We start from the raw sequence: 24,825 nt of genomic DNA on the forward strand, positions 1-24,825 counted from the left end.
AAGGGGCAGATACAATGGGCAAGTTGCTGAACCTAAGTACAATCTTAAAAGAATATTAATTAGTTACAAGTAGTAACTAACAAAAGGATTTTTAAAAGGACACTAAAATTACTTTCTGCACTATTCAAACATTTGATATGAGCTGTGCATCAGTTAACAACTGCTCTATAGCAAACTTCCCCCAAACTCAGTGGCTTGCAACAACCATGGATGATCTGCCCATCTCTATAGGTCAGCCAGTGGGTGATTCAGGTGACCCTGGCCAACCTAGACCTGCTCAGGAGACAGCACACAGCTGACAGGTCAGATGGCATTGGCCGGTCTAGGATGGAATCCGCAAGCACAAACCTGGCCCCCTCCACTGGGCTAGCCTGGGCACGATCTCATGGAGGTGGCGGGGTCTGAAAGTGCAAGCCCAGTTAGGTAAAATGCAATCAGAAACAGCCACTTTTCACAACTCTGCTTATACACAGCATGTGCTAACATCCCACTGGCCAAAGAAAGTCACAGAGCCAAATGGGGCGCAGGGGACCAGGGTGGGGGAAGAAGGAAGGAGGAAGAAAAGCTGCAAAGTTATAGGGCAAAGAGTGTGGATAGTGGATACAGGGAGTTCAGGGAGTCCATTAATGGAGGCCATTAGTAAAAAAAAAAAAAAAAAATCAATCTACCACAGGCAAATATTTATTGTTTATCATGATCACCCTGGCAGAAGCAGAGAGGTTTTACATTATTTTAAGGTTTTCCATTACCATTTCTCATCGTGTTTTTGCCTTATCGCTTGTAAGGCAGAAAAGCAGAGTGAAAAGAATGCCAATTTCAGGAATGCAGCCTTTTGTACGCTGGCTCTGCCACTTCTGGCTGTGTGACCCTGGGCACGTTTCCTTTGCACCTCAGTTTCCCCACTCTAATAGTAGGATGGCTCACAATTACATAAGCCAGAACAAGTAAAAGTACTCAGCTCAACATCTGGTCTTAGCAGACCTCAAACCTTATTTAAATACCAATGTTTTGGCAAATAGTTGATTTGAATATGTTCAAAGGGGAGAAGAACAGATCCTGTAACAGTAACCCTTCTTTGCAAAGAAAAATAGTTCTTTTACATAAAGAGCAAAGAACCAGTTCCTTATTTGGAGCTTTGAGGACTGTGGTAGGCAGAAAAAGGGCCCCCAAAGATGTTCATCATATACTAATCCCTGGAACCTGTGCTTCTGTTGCCTTACAGGGAGATGGCATTATATCAAGGACCTGTAGATGGGAGATTATGCTGCATTACCCTGCTTGGTCTAATCTAATCACATCAATCCTGAAAAGCAGAGAATCTTTTCCAGCTTGGTGAGAGTATCAGTATGATGGCAGAGAGACAAGGACTCGGCTGGACACTGTTGGCATTGAAACTGGAGAAGGGGGCACGAGCCTAGGAACATGGGCAGCCTCTAGAAGCCAGAAAAGGCAAGGAGACCGATTCTCCCTTCAAGCCTCATTAAGGAATAGGCACCTTGATCCTGGTCCATGAGACCCATAAGGGACCTCTCGCCCATAGAATTCAAAGAGAATAAATATGTGGGGCTTTAACTGCTAAGTATGTGGCTGTTACAGCAGCAACAGAAGTAATCCTGTAGTATTTTTATTAGACAATGAGGAAATAGAAAAGTTACATTTGAATCCACTGAACTAGGAGGAAGAAACTCGGAAACTTAAGAGAGTATTAACCAGACATGGCATCAAAACATGGAAAGCTGTCTGGGCACAGTGGCTCACAACTATAATCAGAGCATTTCGAGAGACTAAGGCAGTAGGATTGTTTCAGGCCAGGACTTCAAGACCAGCCTGGGCAACATAGTAAGACTCCTGTCTCTCCACAAAAATAAAAACTTAAAAAAAATTTAGCCAGGCGTGGTGGCACATGCCTGTAGCCCTAGCTACTCAAGAAGCTGAGGCAAGAGAATCACTTCAGCCCAGGAGTTGGAGGTTACAGTGAGCTATGATTGCAGCACTGCACTCTAGCCTGGGTGACAGAGCAAGACCCTGTCTCTAAAGAAGAAGAAGAAAAAAAAAAGAACAAATAAAACTTGAGAGTTGTATTTGATTCTGCTTACAGAAATAGAGAAAAGGCACTATTATAGAATAAGCAACTCATTATCATGAAAAACACTTTACAGGAAGAACAAAAAAATCTTAATACATAGTATTACCAAGGATCCCCTACCTACACTTCTTAACAAGCTGGCACTAGGGAAAAGGCCATAGTAACAAAATCCTTTCACAGAAACTCTGCAGACTTCCTTTAACTGATGGCTACTCCTAACCTGCAGCTCTCTGATCACTCCCTCTTTTTTTTTTTCTTCTTTCTCTCTCTCTTTCTTTCTTTCCTTTTTCTTTTCTTTCTTTCTCTCCTTCTCCTTTTCTCTTTCTCTCTTTCTTTCTTTCTTTTTTTTTTGTAGAGGCAGGAGTCTTGCTTTGTTGCTCAGGCTGGTCTCAAACTCCTGGGCTCAAGCAATCCTCTCATTTCAGTCTCTGAGAGTGCTGGGATTACAGGCATGAGCCACTGCACCCAGGCTCCACTTTTTCTTAAGATAACATTGATAATAAGGTAATAAGCCCTAGTGGTGTGTGGACACACATGCTCACATTCAGAGTCCCAATTTGTTGACCTGCATGAGACCATAAATTGTGATAAGAGGAAAAAAAAAATGTCGACAGACTGATTTTAAAAGATGAACTCTAAAAGAGCATAATGACCAAATGGAACCTCAAAACCAGGAACAGACTTAGGAATCTTTTTAAGGACAGACTAAAGAAACTAAAGTAGCTGAGGGTGCAGAACCCAGCCACGCAGGCACACTAGTAGAACCCTCCAAGTGTAGAAGTTAAGTGAGGCATCGCTTTTCAGATAAGAAATCAGAATCACTAAGCACAGAATCGGTCCACATGAAGACAGTGAGCTGAGTGCAGAAGCCTCATCTGCCACGGTCAGAGTTCACTCACGATGCCACGTTGCCTGGACAGCTCATCTCGTGACTCCAGCACACCAGGCCTGCAGCTTCCAGCCTGCACCCATGAGAGCTCCATGACACTCCTTTCTTTATTGGAGCTATATGTTTCTTTTTTTGTTTTGGGGGGGTTTATTTGGAAGAAGCCTGGGGGCGGGGGAGAGGGGGAACCTTTCCCTTGATGGAGCTCACTGCACATCAGAATTGCAAAGGAGAAATGGTGAACCTGTAAAAGTTGATCCTATTTACCCAGGAGAATTATATTTGTGTGTAATATACAGTGAAGACAGCCCACATAACAATGTCATCTTTAAAACTGCCAAGCATCATAACTAAAAATCAAATAAAGGAAGAGGGGGAGAATGTCTCATTCTTAGTCACAGAGACTAGAACTTTTTTACAGAGGGAAGGCAATCAAGATGAACAGAGGGGCTTGAAGTTGTATTTGCAAAGGTCTTACACAGGACTGGGGACACTGCATGACGAAGATTACTCGGGGAAAGGGACAGAGGGAAACTCCTCTTCTCTGCCATATCCTCACCGGGTGGGGCCTCTAACCCTAGGTGCTCTAAAAATTACAGGAAAGGGGAGGAAGGAAATATACCAAACAGAAATACTAAGAAAGATGCCAAAGGAAAACAGAGAGATCACACACTGCATGAGGCAAAGACGGTGCTTTTTCTTTGCATCCAAGAAAGAATTGGTCATTTAGAAAACTCACCGGCATGGATGCTTGTAAATAACAAACTGGAGGTGAAAATAACAGATGGTTAAAAAAAAAAAAAAAAAAAAAAGCAGCTGCAAAACCGCAAGAAGACTGACACCAAACTCCCTTATGTTAAAAGGTAGTAGTTACACACTGAATGTGTAGACAGAATCTGGCCCTGCTGGTGGCAGTATATAAATACCTAGCCACATCCCCAGGGCACTGTGCAAGGAACCACAGAAGGCTATGAGCCTGGTCATCTTCTCTACTCTTTGAATCTCAATGAATCTCAATTTCCCAAGGGAAAAAATAGCTTCACTAAAGGAAAGCAGGTTATTTCAGGGCTGAAAGTAAGGACCAAGGTTTTTTATTTCTAAACATACAAAGAAAAACATCCTCAAAGAGAGTAACAATAAAGGGCTGATTCTTCTTAGCTAAGCTTTTCAGCTGTCTGCTCAATAGTCTAGCGGTAAGGGCAAAAACAATCTGAATGTGTTCTCAACCTTCTTTTTAATTTAATAAGGGAATTTCATTTATGTTACACCTCTTTTGCCACATGTATAGGATTAAGCAAGATGACGAACTGAACAGATCTTTGGAGTGCATTCAATCCCCTCTTACTTCTCAACCTAACAACTGAGGCCCAAAGTGGTCACATGGGCTGAATTAGTGTGTTCTTCATCTACATTTCCCTTTATCACTAACCTTAACTCTTCTGGGTGTGCACTGACCAGGCTTAGACTTTAAACTCCTTGGGTAGCTAGGGGCTATTTATTCAGCAGAAGCATTCCGAATCAGGAGTAGGTGAGGGCAGGAAAGGAAATGGGTGCTCACTGCTATGTCCAACGGGAAGATCCCACAAAGTATGGCGATCTCGGGTTCACAGGAGCATTCTGTGTGGCCCTGCTCTCTTTCTAGGATCCCACAGACACTGCGGGAATGTCTTCACAGGCACCCTTTATGGGAAATGTTAAGGAATAGTCCTGATACCTTTTCCAGGTCACCCCTCACCCATCCCATGCTCCTAAAGAAAGGAAATCCACGCTGAGAGGAGCCAGGAGCCCTAAAACACAGAGAATTAGTAAGAGTGAAATGGAAAATCCAGCCCAGACTGAATTCTTATGACGTCAAACTTAAAAGATGACATGAGAAAAGGAACCCTTCATTCCAAAGGACATAGATTCTCCCAGCTGGGGATGGTAGGAGGGAACGGGGCCACACCAACCTGCTCCCCACCACATTCCAAGGTGAAGCTGGGTGTGAGCACACAGTGGGCTCCAGGGAGGAACAGATGCCCAGTAGCCATCAATTGTCTTCCTGTATCATCCCTATAAACAAAGCAGGCAGGCACCCATTATCAACTGTTACCAACTGTTCCTGTGGGACCACAGATGAGATGTGAGGTCCAGCTTTGCCACAGCTGCCTGCTGGTGAGACTCTGAGAAAGTCCCTCCACCTCTCTGCACAGTGACCTCAGCTAGAAAGAGGAGGGGCCCCCCTGCAGTGCCTCTGGGTATCTATGAAGCCCCCTCGGCTTGGGTTGGAAAGAAGGTGCTGGCTAGTACAGGGCAGGCTCATCAGCCTTAAACGCTACTCACAGCCCAACCCACGCTACCTCTGGACCTAGACCACCTGGCTTCAAATCCTTGCTCTGCCACTCAGTAGCTGTTTGTGACCTTAGCTAGATTTCCTGACCTCAGGATGTTACGGTCTCTCCATGTATAAACTGGGAATAACACAGCATCTACCTCATTGTTGAGGGCAATACCTGTAGTACAAAACAAGCATCGGCAATAATGCCAATCGGAGAAGACAGATGTTCTTCATCGCCATCATTCCTATTTTCTTGCCCCTTTTCTGATGTTTCTCCACCAAGACATATAATACAATCTCTATGATGATCACCAACATACCACACTCCCATGTGGGGACCCAGACATGGAAAAGACCCAAAACAAATAGAGTGGAAGGCTTTTCTCTGTAGGATACTTACAATAAGTTTTAAAAAACATTTCACCAGCATGACAGGACTTATAAGCAGTCTGTGCACCGAACTACAACATTAAAGCGTGAAGTTCAAACAGGACTGGGTGGGTGGTACACGTTCCCTCAAGGGCCAGCCACACAAATCACAAAGGGATGCAAATAAGTGAGGCTGTTATTATTCTAGGGATAACCTTGAAGTGCTGACATTTTAAAAAGTAAACCTATTGCAAGCACCAGTAGTGCTTACCAGTAACTCTTACTAGTAACAGAAGTACTTGAGTGTAACTCACTCCTGAGTTCACTTTGTCAGGAAATAGAGTGGAGAAATATTCCTTAGCCATTGCAGGGAGCCACTTGAGCAAGGGTCAAGATCCAGTAGGCATTAATTAGTGTGTTCTTCATCTACATTTCCCTTTATCACTAAACTTAACTCTTCTGGGTGTGCACTGACCAGGCTTAGACTTTAAACTCCTTGGGTAGCTAGGAGCTATTTATTCAGCAGAAGCATTCCGAATCAGGAGTAGGTGAGGGCAGGAAAGGAAATGGGTCCTCACTGCTATGTCCATGCTATGCCAGCCTGGCAGTGAAGGTGACAAAGAGACAGTGCCAGTTTACAAGACAAACTGCTCCCACCAAACCCAGCCACAATAGCGTATAACCCTTGCCTGTCCTGATTTTTTTTTTTTTTTTTTTTTAAGTAGAGACAGGGTTTCACCATGTTAGCCAGGATGGTCTCGATCTCTTGACCTGGTGATCCGCCCGTCTCAGCCTCCCAAAGTGCTGGGATTACAGGTGTGAGCCACCGCGCCCGGCCCTACCTGTCCTGATTTTTAAGACTGGGCAGAGTCCCGAGAGGAAAGCCCTGCTCCCATTCCAGAAGATTGCGAGTTTAGACAAGAGAGCTGTGGGATTTTGAACAAATAAAGTGATTCCTCTGAACCCTCCCATGACCACACATAGCCGTGCAGATATGACAAAGTCAAGGAAGGATGCACTTAATTGTGGCAATGAAAAACATAAATAAAACAGCCCAAATGGGCAAACGCAAAGCTCGACTCCAAACTCCTCCGGCTGAGAACGTGGTTACAGTGCTAAGGCTCCTGGGACCCACCTTGGCGGCTTTCCAAGAGCTATTAGTTTGCATTAACACACAGTAAGAGAAGGTCTGATAAATTAAAAGTGAGATAATTTAGGAGGACATCTTTATACCCAGCACCAGCCCAATGCATGGCACATGGTAGATGTTAGATAAATGCTCATCAGCAGCCAGCATCAGTCACAACTGTGGATGTTGACACAGGATGTAAAACATGTATAGGGATATGGCTTAGATTAGAGACTTTAAGGGTTGGAGAGATCGTTACTTAATTTCAAAGAGAAATTTGAAAGTGTAGCCATCTTCTGGCTACTAAGAGTGACTCTATACTTCAAAGCAATTATTAACTTTAAAGGCAGCCTGGTAAAACCTGCACTGACAAGTCCCAAATGCTTATTTATTTCTCACCCTATCTTCTCAATTGTCACCCAGACAGCAATCCCCCCGTATAAAATTATTTCCTCCCTTTTCTCAAGTATCATCTGAATTATAGCAGTCAAAACTACCCATCAACCTGTTCACCTGACACCAGGACCCTTCCCCAAACTTTGAAACTCAGGACAGGAAACCCCCAGAGACAAAGCTAACAGCACACACTTTCCTGAGGCCTATTATAACAATATCAACACAGAATGCCACTCCCAACCACTCCTCCTCCATGCCTCCTAGGGCCAGGAGCCCATGACACACAAGGAGGAAGGAAGACAATGAGTTCCTACTGCGCCTAAAGCCTCCTGAGAAAAAGCAGAGCAGCCATCTGTCTGTATGACCCAGGGAAGGAGAGGACATAAACCTTCCAACCCAGATCTTACAGATGACTGCTCTTTGCAGTTTTCTACACATCTCTGCAGGGTACACTAGTTACTGCCTGTCCCCTGCCAAAATTAATCCAGGGATGTCTCTGTAGTGACTTAGATCCTGAGACACATGGAACATTAGGGAAAAGTTGTGTCAAATGTCAGAGTGATACCTAGAACGGTTCCTGGGAACTCATACTTCCAAAGGCCTCCCCGTCAGCTAGGATCACAGGGGATTCTAGCATTTCAATGCTTTTGGAGGACGGCTGGGCAGAAGGTGGGTTGGTTATTTTAAAACTAAGAAAATTGAATGGGATGAGAGATTATGTGAATGCCTGTGATCTCTTGAGGTCCCTTCCAGCTTCCAGATTCTACCAAAGAACACGGTATATGCATGTACATACGCACACACCTCTTCATAAAAATGTAGACAGATGAGGGAATATATATAAATGAGTACTATATTCACACTTCCAAACACAAAGCACTTGAAATGCACACTGCTGAGGAGATCAAAAAGTCCATGAGCTGCTCTGCAGCAGCAGCTGGAGCACACAGTTGCCACTGGCAGATCGGGGCAGAACTCCCCAGCCTCCTGCCATTGCAGTTCACCTTAAAACCAACTGGTGGCTGCTTGTGTAGGTGCAAACCCTGCAAAGCTCCAAAGCAGGACTGCAGATTCCTTTCACCAAATGACTCCAGTCACGAGTGTCCCAGAGTGAAGAAGGCAGGGTGAAACAAAGGAGGAGATGAAAGAAAGAGCCCAAACCCTATACCCAGGCAGAGCTACCCCAGCAGAGGCAGATGCCAGACAGAGCAACTTCCTTCTTCTCTTCTCCCAGCCCCTACAAAGGGTGAAACAGTCGCCCTCTTGCCCCTCCTCATCACCTTGCTTTTCAGGGCCTCTCCAAGTAAGGCTGACGACATGGGCATTTAAATAAGCATTTAAAAGCAAGGTGATGGAGGAGGGCAAGAGGAAAAAACTAAACTGGGAAAAACTAAAAAGCTCTCTAGAACGGAGAGCTTTGCTCTAGGCTGGGCGCGGTGGGTCACGGCTGTAATTCCAGCACTTTGGGAAGCCGAGGCAGGTGGATCACCGGAGGTCATGAGTTCGCGACCAGCCTGACCAACACGGTGAAACCCCGTCTCTACTAAAAATGAAAAATTAGCCAGGCATGGTGACAGGCGCCTGAAATCCCAGCTACTTGGGGGGCTGAGAGAAGAGAATCGCTTGAACCCGGGAAGCTGAGGTTGCAGTGAGCCGAGATTCACGCCATTGCACTCCAGCCTGGGCAACAAGAGCAAAACTCCATCTTAAAAAAAAAAAAGACAGGAGAGTTTTGCTCTAATCTTAACTGCCAAGTAAATCTGAGGATGCCCATCTCAGTCCTGAACAATAGCAACAAAAATAATTTATAGGAAAGAACTGGGGACGGGGGGAGGGGGGTGAAAATTCATTCACAACAGATCTCAGATGCTTTGCCCTTCATGAAAAACTGTTCGGTGATTTTCTCGGATCAGACAAGGGAGTTCTGATGCAGCCGCAAGGCTTAGGGTGTTCATGACACAGAGATTAACACTGGGGAGTCTCTTGGAGTAAAAACCAAGTTGATCAGGTCCTGACAATAAACTGGAGGTGGGGGGTCTGTTCAACGACCTAGCTTCCCACTCGCATCTCTTTAGAATGAGATGCTACCTCTAACACTCGGGTCTGGGTGTGTTTACAAGTGCGATGTTGCCATCCACCTGAACTCCACAGAAACCTGAGTTTGCCCCTCCCCAACTTCACAGACCCAGAAGTACCCAACCTCCCCTAACTGGGCCGCCAGAGCCAGGTGCAGATAGCGGCGGCCGCCCGGGGTCAGGCCTGGCAGTGGGTCCCAGGAGGGCCGGGCCCTAGACCGAATCCATCCACATCACCCGGTTCCCGCAGCCCTGAGGAGCCGAGCACCCGTCAGCGCTCCAAACGCCTCTGGACAATGCAAGCGCCACCCCCTTCCCTCTTCGGCTCTTCCGCGCGGCGGCTACAAAACCGCGGCTTTGTGTGTGACAGCAAGTGTGTGCGCGAGCGTCCCTGGGCTCACACACCCCCTTGCACCCCGCCTGCTCGCCGCGCCAGGTCCGGACACCAAGCGGGCGCATAGCGCTCAGGTCCACCAGGCTGACAGTCGCGCTCCAGGCCTCTGGCCACCCGCCACTGGGAACAGGGGCTAACACCCACGCCGCCAATCCCGGCTGCGGGGGCAGCCGGGGAGAGCAGAGCGCGGAGCTCAAATGAGGCGTGGCAGGGGCCAGGGGCGCAGAAGAGCCACAGGCGAGAGCGGCGCCCACGACTCTCTAGCCCCGCCGCCCCCAACTTTGCGAGCCGCGGGCCAGGAGTGGGCCAGGAGGGGGCCGGGGCGGCTCACGACTCGGCAGGAAGTTCCCAGGACCGCACTGAGCATGCTCTCGGGGAGTGTGTGCGCGGGTGTGGGCTCTGCGCTCCCTGCAGCCTCCCAGACCCCGCAGCAGCGCTGAGCGCGCCGGCGGGATCGCGGACCCGTGGGCCGTCCCCTAACTGCTGGGGCGCCCCCGGGCCTCCTGGACCCTCAGGCCCAGAGCACCGGCCCGCCGCATCCCTCCTCCCTAGGGGCTCGGGGCCAGCCTCCCTCCTTCTTTCTTCCTCCCTACTGGCCTCTGGCCGAGCCCGCCCAGTGCGCCTGGGTCCTGAGGACCCCGGCCCGGCCCACGCCTGCGGCGTGACCCCCACCGGGCTCCTCCGCGGTCCGAGCGCTCATCTACCATCCCTGGCCGCTCGCCTCCAGCCCGCGCAACCAGAGCTTGCTTTGGACTGTCCCTAGGAAAGCCGACAAGCCCCCTCGTCACGGGGTCTGGGGGGGTTCAGCCTCCCCCAGGAGGGGCTGCCGGGGGCAGGTGGGCTCCTCAAGGCATATCCCCGTCTGCACTCCGGCGTCCTGCAGAGAGGCCGGGGCCGGGACACCCACACAGGCGGCAGAGGAACCACGGAAGGAAGTCCCCAACCGCGCCGACCCCGGTGCGGGCTCTCCTCGCCTGCGCCCGGTTCCCCGTACCCGCCGCGGTCCCCTCTGCGCGCGTCACCCCGCGGGGATGACGAGCTCCGACGCGATCACCCCGATCCGGCAGCTCTTACCTCCTTGTTGGGCAGCAGCAGCAGCCGGGAGCACCCGCCGGCCGCCGTGCCCGTGGGGCCCGAGGCGCTGGGTCGCGACGCCCCGAGCCTGCGGCGCGGCTACCTGGGCTGGATCGCGCCCGGGGCCGCCGCTGCCGCCGCCGCCGCCGCCGCGGGAGCCGCAGGGCCGCCGCCGAGCGGGCCGCGGCAGGGACGGTCTGCAAACTACCAGCCTTGGTGGGGCCGCGCGCAGCGCGTCCACACTCAGCCCCGACGCAGCAGAGACGCTCCTCTGGGAGCTCAGTCGACCGGGGCGGGAGTCCGTTCTCAATTCCTGGCAACCCTCCCCTAGTCGACCTCACCAACTTCTCCCCGCTTCTAGGCTCGTGGCTCTAGGAGGAAGAAATTCCGGCCAGGGACGTTCGGCGAACTCCCCGCCCCCGGCCTCAGGCTCAGCCAATTCGGAACGCCCTAGCTTCTCAGGGGCCGTCGGCAAACTCTCACCCCTGTCTAGGAGGACTTCTCGCAGCCACTCTGTTCCGCAGCCCAAGGGGAGAAAGGAGCGAGCGCGGGACCTTCTGATCGAGGCCATAAATAATATTCTAACAAGGTCAGGGGCAGTGTACAGATATTGATATGACAGTGCATCCTCCGGAGTAGCGCAGTCCAAGCCCCAAAGGACAAGGGGCCTTACAGCAGCGAAGCCCAGTGATGGGGAGACTGTGGTCTCAACCATCTTAGGGGTGCAGGCAACTTTAACAAAACGCCCTGAGGCTCAGTTTCCTCTTTCTTAGAAAGCATTACACAAAGCAGTATGTATACTGCCTTCTGGTTTTTGTGACCTCGGGCAAGCCACTTAACCATTTGAATTCATCTTTATCTATGAGCATAAGAAATGCTGCTTCATGAGGTTACTGTGAAGACCATATGAAATGTATGTGAAATACTTAGGGATATCTGGCACTTAATAAATGAAATCCATTCTTCCTTCTCTGCCGTGCTCCCACTCCTGGATTTTAGGAACACTCCGGATGAGCTAGCTGAAAACTGCACTGTTGTAAATTCACAAATAAAACACATCCTATGCCCTGAAGGCACCGCAAAGAACATTGACTGACATGACAGATTAACTCCAACCAAGCCCCAGGAGAGAGAATGTCATACATTTACATCGATAAGCGTTATAGTTTATTGTTAAGTAATATCTGGAATGGAGGAAGAGTGGGCTATTAAGTTCGTGGTAGAATCCACAAGATCATAACCCCAGCAAGTTCCAGACCCCATAACCAGTCACTACATCCAGACCTCATAAGGATTCATATTCAGTTTCCTCTCATCTGCCCTGTAGGACTTCACCCCTCCTTCGTTGTCCTCTCTGGGGTCTTATTTCTTGGACTTAGATTACCCCCAGCCTACTACCCACCCTCCCCACCAGAGGCATTTACAAACTGAAAATCATGGAATTTTTAGACCCTAGAAATGATTCAGTCCCTCTCCTTCATTTTGTAAGTAGTTCATAGCTGGTTGAGGTCTCCTGACCCCAGGACCTTAATAGGGCACATCCATAGCCTCTCCTGCACTGAGCAAGTTCTGGGCTTTGGGCACCTTATGTCAATCCTGTCTTCAAGTTTAGCTGGAGGAAATGGCTCTAACACTTCCTGACCAGATGAGCCCCAAATTATCAGCCACTTGGCTCCTCAGCTATTATGAACTGTCGAGTCAAGATACTAAAAAACCACAGGGAAACCTGCAAGGCCAGGATGACTAAGAAAAGACCTTTTGGTGAAATCCCAGTAATGTTCTGAGGCACGTATTTCCCTCAGTCCCTTGAGAGAAAATAGAGTCTCTAGCTCTCCCCAAGCACCAGGAGGGAAATAGAAGAATGGTGACATCTGGTGGTCAGGATTTGCTGTACTTCATACAGATCATGCAGATTCTAATCATAATAGATTGGATTTGAAGCCAAGTTCCCACGGGTGGTTAATAATGGTAACACCTGGTTGCCTAGAGATTTCTGAAAGGCATCAATCATTTCAATTTTATGAACCCGCTGCTACAGAAGATATTACAGATGGTTTTTGTTTCAGGATATTTTTTGTAAAAAGTGTATGTGTATATAGAGAAATTAAGTAAATTTGCTTCTATACACAAATATGCATTTTCCATATTTGTATTACATATTCTATTTATTTATATAAATAATATACCTGCAACGCCTTTAAGAAAAATTAATACTATCTAAATTGTTTTCGCCACAGTTAAGATTACAATTTTTATTATTCATTGCTAAAGGACACTGTTTATAGACATAAGGATGCTTATTAGGATGCAGCTGTATATTTCATCACATCCTCTCAAGAGACAGTTCATTACAAACTTGGGAAGAAAATAACATAACAGGATTTCAATAGTGAAAGCCCTGGCAGCTGATGGCCAAGGTCATGCATTCCTGGTGAAAAGAGATTCACTTTTAGCATTTCCACCGCTTGCAAACAACGGGTGTCAGGTTAGAAAAAGAAAGATATTTAGGACTATTTCACAACAATGCAACAGTGTCTGTTGGTTGCTTCATTTCTTTTCATTTGTCTGTCACATGTATAATACTTTAAATAATTGCTCAATTATAAGCATAGTAAACACAGCTTTTTACATATAATCAAGTATAGTCAGCCCTCTGTATCTGTGGATTTCGATCTGTGATTGATTGAATCTGAGGATTTAGGATCCTCCTAATCCATGCTTACAGAGGACCAACTATATATTGTTTCTCAGCATCTCTTACGAAGCTCTATGTGAATTATATTTTAACAATTCATGGAGCAGATTTTACTATACCTATTTCATAGAAAAAGAAGCCAAGACTTAGAAAAGGTAAGTAATATACTTACAGATAGGCAATGTTGATCAGGATCAGAGCCAGGATCGAACCCAAAGTGTGCCTGACTCCAAAGCCAGAACCTTTCTATTACGCCATGCTGTTCACCCCGGAAAACCAGGAAGAAAGGAAGATCCAGCAGAAAGTACTGTGAATAATACAATAAATATTAAAGGGGATATTTAAGGTACCCTACATAGACCAGGTTTCTTGACCTAGTCAAACTGCATGAAAATTATAAGCAACAAAAATAACAATTATATATGTAAACCTTATAAAGCTGGGACCCATGTGGTTCAGTCTTTGAACTGGTGTCTGTGAAATAAACAAAGGAAATATTTTTCTGCCCAGGACTTGAACTCTAATGGCTTGAGGAATTATCCACTATGTAATCTTGGTGCAAGATAAAACCTCTGATGGTAAAGGTGCTTACCAAACTTTTAGGGCAGCATTGCTAGTGGTAGTGCCATAATGTTCATGATGTAAGCTGTGATGCCTGGCAGATAGTGATCCAGGTGACAATGTCTTCACCTTGCCAGATTTTAGGTGTTCTTTCTATATGCATTCCTCTGGCCTCTACCTTCTTCTTTCTTGTTTCTTCTCTTTTTTTTTTTTTTTTTTGAGACAGGTTCTCACTCTTTTGCCCAGGCTGGAGTGCAGCAGCATAATCACAGCTCAGTGGCAGCCTCGACCTTCTAGGCTCAAGTGATCCTCCCACCTTTGCCTCCCAAGTAGCTGGGACTACAGGTGCAAGCCATCATACCCAGCTAACTTTTCAATTTTTTTTTATAGAGATGGGGTCTCTCTATTTTGCCCAGACTGGTCTTGAACCCCTGGGCTCAAGTGATCTTCCTTAATTGGTCAGAGTAAGTTTCTGTTGCTTGTGATTAAGTAGCCTGACTGATACAGACATTTGAATTAACAGTCATAGACCCTAAGGGAAGTAGATGAAATCAGGGATAGGTTATCTAGTCTGATTAAGGTTGAGGGTTGAAAATTCAGCTTCTTTAAAGGTCTTTGATGCAGGTAGCCCATGGTATACAGTGGCAAAAGTTTGTTATCAACTGTATACATCTACAATGAAGTACCCATTGAAATCAAGCTTTTGGGTAACCAAGTGACAACTGAGCAATAAGACTTAGGAATAAGAATCTCACAATAAGACTGTGAGAGTAAGGTGGTTGTTTTTTATAGAGCTGAACAGCTTTTTTTTTTTTTTTTTTGAGACAGAGTTTGCTCTGTCACCCAGGTTGGAGTGCAGTGGTGTACTCTCACCTCACTGTAATCTCTGCCTCCCGGGTTCAAGCGATTCTCCTTCCTCAGCCTCCCAAGTAGCTGGCACTACAGGTGCATGTCACCATGCCTGGTTAATTTTTTGTATTTTTAGTAGAGACATGGTTTCACCATGTTAGCCAGGATGGTCTCCATCTCCTGACCTCGTGATCCACCTGCCTTGGCCTCCCAAAGTGCTGGGATTACAGGTGTGAGCCACTGCACCTGGCCTGAAGAGCTTTAAAAAAATAGAATTATGAGCTGAAATTCTTACATTCTCAGCTCAAGGTACCTATAAACCAGGGCTTTTCTATGACTTCTGAAACAGACAAGCAGAAAACCTTTTGATTTCTAGCAGGTGGAGGTCAAAGTAAGTGAAAAAACCTCAAATATTAATCTTTTGGATTGCTGAATTACAAAGTCGCTTGCATTCATAGCCTGACCACTCTCTTATTTGAAACCAAGAGCATTGATTAGAACTCATTAGGACCCTGAGGACTGAATGGAGTTACATAGGACAATTCAGATGCCTTAATTGATGTACTCCACACCCCTCAGGCCTTATGTTGGCTTTCTTTGCCAAATGAAGGCAGTCATGAGGTTCTTGCTGCTTTGATTGAGATCCTCTAATGACCTGGCTTGAGGGTGTTGACTTGAAACTTTATACCCTGTGCCAAATACTCCTCATTTTCTCTCACTACAAATCCCAGCACTCCTCAAAAGGCCAATTGGAAAGGCAAACTCTGAAAGAAAAGACTTATCCATCATAGGAGGTGTGAGATTCCGCTAATTTATAAAAGCAAAAGTCTGGGGAATACATGTGAAGAGAAATTCTGCAAATGCTAGACCAAGGAGGGAAGAACATAGCCTTAGATGAGGCTGAATGTATCGATATGGAGGCATTAGCAAAGATTCTAGACTCAATGGGTTCACCTGGGCAGTTGGGAGTAGCATTAATCATCTGCTTAGTTGGCTGCTGAAATCTAGACTCATGAGGACTGATGTAAACAATAATGCTAGTTGGCATACATGTAACCCTTACTAGGTGCCAAGCACTCTTCAAAGTGCTGTCATACATCAAATTATCTTATTATAATAATAAACCTATGAGACAGGTGGTAACATCCTCATTTATAAAAGGGAAAACTTAGGCATATATAGGTTAAATAACTTCCCCACATGCAGCTTGTAATTGGTAAAGCTGAGATTCAAATCAGATAGCCTGGTTCCAGAGTCTGAGCTTTTTAGGTCTATGCTAAGTTATATTTATGAAATTGAGATGCCAGGGATACCTTGCTATGTAGAGGGAGAATCCAAGAATTTAAGAAAATGCTCTAATAGATGTATCAAGTGTTATCTACTTATCTACCTCAATGCTATGTTCTCTAAGATGCCCCAGAAGAAACATATTCACCTCAGCACTGAGGAGTCCACTGATGAGGTGAATGCCAGCATTTTTGGAAAGCTGTGTAGTAGCTTTTCTCTGGAGGACAGACCTATTAACAAAAAGTGTGGTCCTTGCTCAGTTTCCAAACTCATTAGCCTCAAGTCCTTCAAAGAAAAGAGAGAGTGGATATACTTGTGGCAGACACCATTGGATGGTCAACCTAAAGTCATTGCAAGTCCAATTTCCTTGGCTACATCTCACTTTGGAGTCTGCAAAACTAGATATTTGCTTTCTCAGGCTCTACTCTAGTAATACGAGGGGATGGGGCACCATGTGACCCAGTTCTGGCCAAAGGAAAGTCCACTGAGGGATTCTGGGAAACATATTTTGTTTCCTTTAAAAAGAAATGCAGGAGGAGCTAAGTGCTTACCCTGGACACCCCGGGACTTCCTGCCTTTGAATGAGGTCATGAAGCCTGGAACTGTAACAGCCATCATTCAAACACAAGGTATAAGCCTAAACTGAAAGCCACTTGGATAACGCAGTAAGGAAAGATGAACGCAGCCTGGGTATTTGAAGAACCGTTCCTCTACAACTCTGTAGCTCCAGGCTTGTTGTTAAAGGAGGGAAACAAATTCCTACTTGTTATGGTATTATTGTTCCACTTTTCTAACACCTGTAGCCTAAACACATTTCTGAATGATCAAGTAACCTTTGAGGAAGGACCCCAAATAATACCACTGATACATACTGTGTATCTTCCTTCCAACAACCATAAGAAATTTCCAAACAGTTCCTATTCTGACCCTGTATTTCTTGAAAACTTTGAGGAGAAGCCAAATACATTTATATAATTTACAGCAATACATTTTTTAAGTCCCCTTTCCCTTTCTATATAAGCCACACTGATCATATGGTACAGCTGCTCCAGAGCATCTAGTTCCATAGGTCTCCAGCTCTTTCCTTTCTCCTCTCTCCTTCTCCACTGTTTCTGTCTTTATGATGTGGACTCCCCAGCCTCTCTCCAGCAAAACTGAGGAGGGAGGAGGAGGCACTTGTAACTACAAAATCCCTTTCAGTGACTTCCGATACTCTCATATTAATAGTTGTTATTCCATCACACATTATTTTAACTTTTCAACTAACTGTTGTTACTGTTGCTTATAATGAACATTTCTGCATTTCTGATCCAATTACTCACTGACTTTTATTTTTAAAGTAAAGATACTTTCTTTTAGAAGACAGATTGGTCCAGTACAAGGTCAACTCACATTTGAGAATGTCAAATGTTCACAAACTGCCTATTTTAAAAATAATGACAATGCTTAAGACAATTTTATCTGTAAAAACAGGGTGGCAAGGTTTATTTCTACAGAAGATTGTATTAATGACCCTATATTAGTTTTCAATTGCTGCTGTAGCAAATTACTTCAAACATAACAACTAAAAATAATACAAATTTATTATTTCACAGTTCTGGAGGTCAGAAGTCTAGAATAAGTCTTAAGGAATAAAAATCAATTGTCAGCAGACCTAGTCTTTTCTGGAGACTGTAAGGGAGAGTCTATTCCTTGCTTCTTCTAATTTCTAGAACTGTGGTACTCACTGGATCCAGGCAGCATCTCTCCAATTTCTGCTTTTTTTTTTCAATATTTTTTATTTTTTATTTTTTTTGGAGATGGAGTTTTGCTCTGTCACCCAGGCTAGAGTGCAATGGCATGATCTCAGTTCACTGCAACCTCTGCCTCCCAGGTTCAAGCAATTCTCCTGCCTCAGCCTCCTGAGTAGCTGGGATTACAAGCACCCACCATCACACCCAGCTAATTTCTGTATTTTTGTAGAGATAGGGTTTCACCTTGTTGGCCAGGCTGGTCTTGAACTCCTGACCTCAGGTGATCTGCCCACTTCCACCTCCCAAAGTGCTAGGATTACAGCCATAAGCCACTGTGCCCAGCCAAATCTCTGCTTTTGTCATCACATTTTGACCCTCTTCCTGCCCTTTTTTTTTTTTTTTTTTTTTTGAGTCAGAGTCTCACAGTGTCACCCAGGTTGGAGTGCAATGGCGCAATCTCGGCTCACTGCCACCTCTCCGCCTCCCGAGTTCAAGCAATTCTTCTATCTCAGCCTCCTGAGTAGCTCGGATTACAGGCGTGCTCTGCCATGCCTGGTTAATTTTTTGTAATTTTAGTAGAGATAGGGTTTCACTATGTTGGCCAGGCTGGTCTCAAACTTCTGACTTCGTGATCCACCCACCTCAGCCTCCTAAAGTGCTGGGATTACAGGTGTGAGCCACCGCACCCGGCCCTTCCTGCCCTCTTATAAGGATTCTTTTGATATATTTAGCATCTGCCTAGATAATCCAGGATAATCTCCCCATTTTAAGACCCTTAGCAACCACGTGCAAAGTCCTTTTTTGCCATATAAAGTAATGTTCACAAGATCCAGGGATTATGTCGGGAACATCTTTGGGGGATCATTATTTAGCTTACCACCATCTGTCCTCTGAGTCCCAAAGATTCACATCCATTCCATGTCAAACGACATTCACCTCTTCTCAATATCCCCAAAAGTCTCAACCTATCACAACATCAATTCAAAGTCCAAATTCTCTTTGAATATTACCATTTCAAACACCCCAAATTTATTCATCTAAATTATCTAAATAAAAAATGGGTAAGACTCTGAGTACGATCTATCTTGGGAAAAAATTCCTCTCTATCAGTGGACCAATAAAACTAGAAAATAAGTTATCTACTCCTAAAATACACGAGTGAGCCAGGCACAGGATAACAGTTATAGACATTCCTATTCAAAAAGGGGAAAATGGAAGGAAGAAAGGAGTCTCCAGTCCCAAGCAATTTTGAAAACCAACTGTGAAAACTCCATTTCAAACACTGAGATTAATCCTCTGTGACTCTTGGCTCAACTCTTGGGTCTGAGGCTCTATCCTCTGAATCATACTTTCTTTTTCCTGAAGAGGGCACATGTTGTCATCTAAGTAGGGTTTTTCTTGTTGTTGTTATTGTTAGTTGTTTTTGTTTTTGAGCCATGCAGGCTGAAGTGCAGTGGCATGATCTTGGTGCATTGCACCTCTGCCTCCTGGGTTCAAGCGATTCTCCTGCCTCAGTCTCATGAGTAGCTGGGACTACAGGCATGCACCACCATGCCCAGCTAATTTTTGTATCTCTTCAAAGAGCTTTCTGTGTGACAGAACACTGTGACATTTTGTTTCTTCTCAGACACTAGCAAAATGGTGTCCAGGCCAGGTGTGGTGGCTTACGCCTGTAATTCTAGCACTTTGAGAAACCGAGGCAGGAAGATCTCTTGAGATCAGGAGTTCAAGATCAGCCTGGGCAACATAGTGAGACATAATCTCCATGAAAAAAAAAATTTAAAGTAACTGGGCATGGTGGCATGTGCCTGCAGTCCCAGCTTTGGGTGGCTGAGGCAGGAGTATCACTCGAGCCCAGGTGTTTAAGAGTGCAGTGAGCCATAATTGCACCACGAAAATCCAGCCTGGGCCACAGAGTAAGATACTGTTTCAAAAAAAAAAAAAGCCATACTTGTGGCTTTCTCTCTAGAACACACTTCCTGACAGTAAATCTCCTAATTTTATCCTTTTTTGTAATCTGGATAGGCTGAGAATTTACAAAATCATTAAATACTGGTTCCTTTTGCTTAACAGTCCTTTCCTCGATTTATCTTTCTTCTGACATTTGCTGTAAGTTATAAGGAATAAGCCAGGTTGTACCTTCAACACTTTGCTTGGAGCTATCCTAAGCTAAATACCCAAGTACATGGTTGACAAGTTCCTCATTCCACGTAAATATATAACATGGTTCTGCTAACCTTCCTGTCACTATGTAACAGGATCCCTTTCCTCTAGTTTCCAACAATGTTCCTCATTTCCTCCTAGGTCCTCACCAGCAGAGTCTTTAACATCCATTTTTCTACTAACAGTCTGTTCAGTGCAAACTAGGCCTTTCTACCCAATGCCAATGCCACTTCCACATTTCCAGGCATTTGTTACATCAGCACCCCACTTCCTGACACCACAATCTGTACTGGTTTTCTATTGCTACTGTAACACAATGACCACAAACCTAGTGGATACTTTTTGGTTCACATTTAAGACAACAAAAACTTATTCTCTTACACTTCTGGAGGTCAGAAGCCTGAAATCAAGGTGTTGGCAGGGCTGCATTCATTCTGGAAGCTTCAGAGAAGATTCTGCTGCTTTGCCTTTTCCAGCTTCTGCAGGCTGTTCTCATTCCATGGCTAATGACCTCACAGCACGTTGCCTTTTCTTTCTGCTTCCATCACCCCACATACTTCCTCTAACTCTGATCTCCTGTCTCCCTCTTAGAAAGACCCTTGGGATTACATTGGGCCCATCCAGAAAATCCAGGATAATCTCCCCACCCTTAATTTAATCACATATGCTAAGCTCTTTTGCAAACCTGAAGTAAATTCACAGGTTCCAGATATTAGGATGTAGAGATTTTTGGAGTGCATTATTCAGCCTTCCCCAAGCCCCAATTCTTCCCTCCTCCTTGGAACCATTACCTTTGGCATGTAATTTTGTACTGCCCTCTCACTGTGGTGGGAGAGAAAAAGGGAGTGACTTGCTTTGGCTGATAGAAAGAGGCAAAAGTGATGCCCTCCAGGGATCTTTACAATTTCCTCCTGCTCGCTTGAACATTTCCATTGTTATAAGAAGACATGGTTTCTTCAGTCTAGCCCTGTGGCCCCAAGAGATGGATTTGAGGTATCTGAAACAAAGCTGCCCAAACCAAACCCAGCTTAGAGTAGAGCCCCCAACTGCTCCACAGACAAGAGTAGGCAGATAGTCCCTGCAGCTAACCCTCAATTGTGTGAGAAATAAATGCTTATTATTGAATGCCATTGACTTTTAGGGTGGTTTGTTATGTAGCAATTTTATTCTATTATTTGCAAAATAATTTTAAGGCTTAAGGGAAAACTGCCAATGTTCATTCAATTGTTTAGAATACCTGGAGTCATATGAATTTACACACACACACACACACCCCTTCACCTTTCATTTTATAGTATATCGGACTTAATTTTTAGTGTTTTATAAAAACTGCTTTCAAAGAAAGTATCATCTGGCAGAAGCACAATGTTTCTGAACCACAGAAGAATCAGAGAAGGCAGAGATTAAAATAGAGGAGGCCAGGCACAGTGGCTTACGCCTGTAATCCCAGCACGTTGGGAGGTCGAGGTGGGTGCATCATGAGGTCAGGAGTTAGAGACCAGTCTGACTAACATGGTGAAACCCTGTCTATATCAAAAATACAAAAATTAGCCGGGCCTGGTGGCACGCTCCCGTAATCCCAGCTACTCAGGAGGCTGAGACGGGAGAATCGCTTGAACCCGGGAGGCGGAGGTTGCAAGAGCCAAGAACACGCCATTGCACTCCAGCCTGGGCAACAGAGTCTCAGAAACAAACAAACAAACAAACAAATAAATAAATAAATAAATAAATAAAATAGGGGAACCACCTTTCTTAGAACATTACCAACAGAAGATTAACTTACAGGGGAGAGTGTTTTGCTGAAAAAGCTTTGCATTTTAGATAGAGTTTCCCAAAATGTGTTCTTTGCAACACTAGTTCAGCAGTTTCTTTCTTTTTTTTTTTTTTTTCTGAGATGGAGTCTCGCACTGTCGCCCAGGCAAGAGTGCAGTGGCGCGATCTCGGCTCACTGCAAGCTCTGCCTCCTGGGTTCACACCATTCTCCTGCCTCAGCCTCCTCAGTAGCTGGGACTACAGGCGCTTGCCACCATGTCCGGCCAATTTTTTTTGTATTTTTAGTAGAGATGGGGTTTCACCATGTCAGCCAGGATGGTCTTGATCTCCTGACCTCGTGATCCGCCCACCTCAGCCTCCCAAAGTGCTGGGATTACAGGCATGAGCCACTGTGCCCAGCCTCAGCAGTTTCTTAATCGTTGTTGTTACTGTGTGTGTGTGTGTGTAGCAGTTATGTGCTGACAGTTGATTGTACACACCTCTTCCCAACTCATGTTCAGTGGTTCCATGACATGAAGTTGATGGCTAGTAATGAGCCAAGGTGGGAGTACTTATACCACGGAAGTTTTGCTTCAGTTATGGATGTGTGCATTGGGTCATAATAAAAGTGTATTTCTTACACTGGGTCATGGTCAGAAGCTCTGAAAGCCATGGCTCTTGCAATGATTGAGTAAACTTCAGCTCCCTACAGTACTAACAATCTATTTGTGTAAAACCTTTCTGCCCCTGGAAGCAAGGCTTGACATAATAGCAAAGCAAATGGTGACACCACCCAAATTAATTTGAAAGCAGAGGCATTTTTCTGTGGATGTTTCTGCCATGAGTGTTCAGGTTTCTGTGTTCTCTTTGTCCTCTATCCAGCTGAAGGGATGGGGTGGGGGTAATATTTCATTCTAATGTTTTAAGCTATGACTTAGAACTTATGGGAAAAGAATAGATAGTCAATAATGGAAAAAAAAATGGGTATTTTGCTTACACATCAAAAAATGGTAGTGGTTCCTGCTGCCCTGTTCTGAGGCCATGACGAATGCCCACACAGTGCCATTCTTGAGTGAGGTGGGGGACAGAAATTGGCTTTGAACCACACTGATTTGCAGTCAGCAGACACTTGCACAGCAATATGAGAGGCCTTATGCTCTAAAAAAATTCGCCAGCTCAGCTGGGCTGGGAACTAGTAGCAAATCAAGTTGGCGTTCCTAATGAAGGTTAGAACAATCTCTGGGACAAACAAGAATCTTAACATCTACTCCTGTGTGTGCAAACTTATGAGGGGGCTGAGATGATGTTCTTTTAATTTCTCACTTTTTGATGAAACATCATATACATACATATTTTATTTTATTTTACTTTAAGTTCTGGGATACGTGTGCACAATGTGCAGCTTTGTTACACAGATATACATGTGCCGTGGTGGTTTGCTGCACCTATCAACCCATCATCTAGGCTTTAAGCCACGCATGCATTAGTATTTGTCCTAAGGCTCTCCCTTCCCCTTCCCCACTCCTCCCAACAGGCCCTGGTGTGCAATGTTCACCTCCCTGTGTCCATGTTTTCTTATTGTTCAAATCCCATTTATGAGTGAGAACATGTGGTGTTTGGTTTTCTGTTCCTGTGTTAGTTTGCTGAGAATGATGACTTCCAGCTTCATCCATGTACCTGCAAAGGACATGAACTCATTCTTTTTAATGGCTGCATAGTATTCCATGGTGTATATGTGCCACATTTTCTTAATCCAGTCTATCACTGGTGAACATTTGGGTTGGTTCCAAGTCTTTGCTATTGTGAATGGTGCTGCAATAAACGTACATGTGCAGAAACACATCATATATTTTAACAAACAAACTCAACCTTTGCCATGGCTTTGTAACTTCCTCTGCATTTCAAGTCTCAGACATATTTAGACCATTGGTGTTTCTCCCTGTCCATCTTACTTTTGTTCCCTGCTTTCATTGTAGCAGAGGTTTAAGCAGGAGCACTAAGTAAATACTGACATAAAAGCCACCTTCCTAGAGCTGTGTAGTGTTAGCCATTGCCGTAGATCTTAGCCAATCTCATTTCCTGCCCTCCCTCACACACAATACGTGTAGCATTAGCAAGACTTTAACCACACCCTAACCTCCAGAACCTCATTATTTTATTTGATCAGTTAACTTTAGTCACTCTTGCCTGAATAGCTATGCAGATATGGTATCAAGTGGAACATTTACCTACCTCCACAACTTCCAACCAGATTGATATTACTCAGTCACTCCTATAAGGGAATATTGGAGGTCCACTGGTGTCAGGGCTCCCAGGCAGCAACACTTAGCCAGAAAGCACAAAAAGGTAACAATGACTGAAGTTCTAGCAGTAGTCACGGCATAATTCCGCTCATTTTAATTACAGTGTCACAACACTCCTCTGAAATAGATGTTATTAACATCATTTTACAATGGAAGAAAACCCAGGTTAAGTAACTTGTTCAAGATTACAGAGCCATGGTGGCGAAGTCTAGATCCAAACCCAGAGAATTTGGCGCTGCTGCTCAGGCTCCTAGCAAAATGGCATCACACTCCTGACTCCAAGCCCTTTCCACCTCCCTGCAGGCTGGGTTCTAATTTGTGTGAGAGGCCCAGATGTCCCTCCCCATCCTGTCCTTGGCTATCTCTCCAGCCTCCCCTTTCCTTGATGCCACCTCAATGTACTGTCTGGAACTCTTGGTGCCCTGAAGTTGCAACACTGTTTGTAGATGCTTTTGCACAACTTCTTCCCTTCCTCATGATCCCTCAAGGGAGTAGGAATGTCACTGACTCTGTCTGAAGTAATATTTTAAAAGACAATCATTTGTAAACTTTACTATTTGACTTTCATGGTAAAAAAAAAAAAAAAATTAAGACTGGGCATAGTGGCTCACGCCTATAATTCTAGCACTTTGGGAGGCCGAGGTGGGCAGGAGTTCAAGGCCACCCTAGGCAACATGGCAAAACCCTGTCTCTACAAAAATACAAAAAATTAGTCAGGTGTGGTGGCAGGAGCCTGTAGTCTCAGCCACTCAGGAG

At 45.2% G+C, this 24,825-nt stretch overlaps 1 protein-coding gene across 4 annotated transcripts in view; it reads right to left on the bottom strand.

Annotated features, from left to right (window-relative positions):
- Positions 1-11,127, bottom strand: part of MGAT5 (alpha-1,6-mannosylglycoprotein 6-beta-N-acetylglucosaminyltransferase) — a 334,005-nt gene extending 322,878 nt beyond the window's left edge. For all 4 annotated transcript variants that reach the window (XM_033231695.1, XM_033231697.1, XM_033231699.1 and 1 more), the window contains exon 1: positions 10,727-11,127. The gene's annotated coding sequence lies outside the window, so the exon portion shown is untranslated. The remainder of the gene's footprint in view (positions 1-10,726) is intronic.
- Between the last annotated feature and the right edge of the window lie 13,698 nt (positions 11,128-24,825).

The sequence above is a fragment of the Trachypithecus francoisi genome, unplaced genomic scaffold (genome assembly GCF_009764315.1).
Source record: "Trachypithecus francoisi isolate TF-2019V2 unplaced genomic scaffold, Tfra_2.0 Lachesis_group13, whole genome shotgun sequence".
NCBI classification, from domain to species: domain Eukaryota; kingdom Metazoa; phylum Chordata; class Mammalia; order Primates; family Cercopithecidae; genus Trachypithecus; species Trachypithecus francoisi.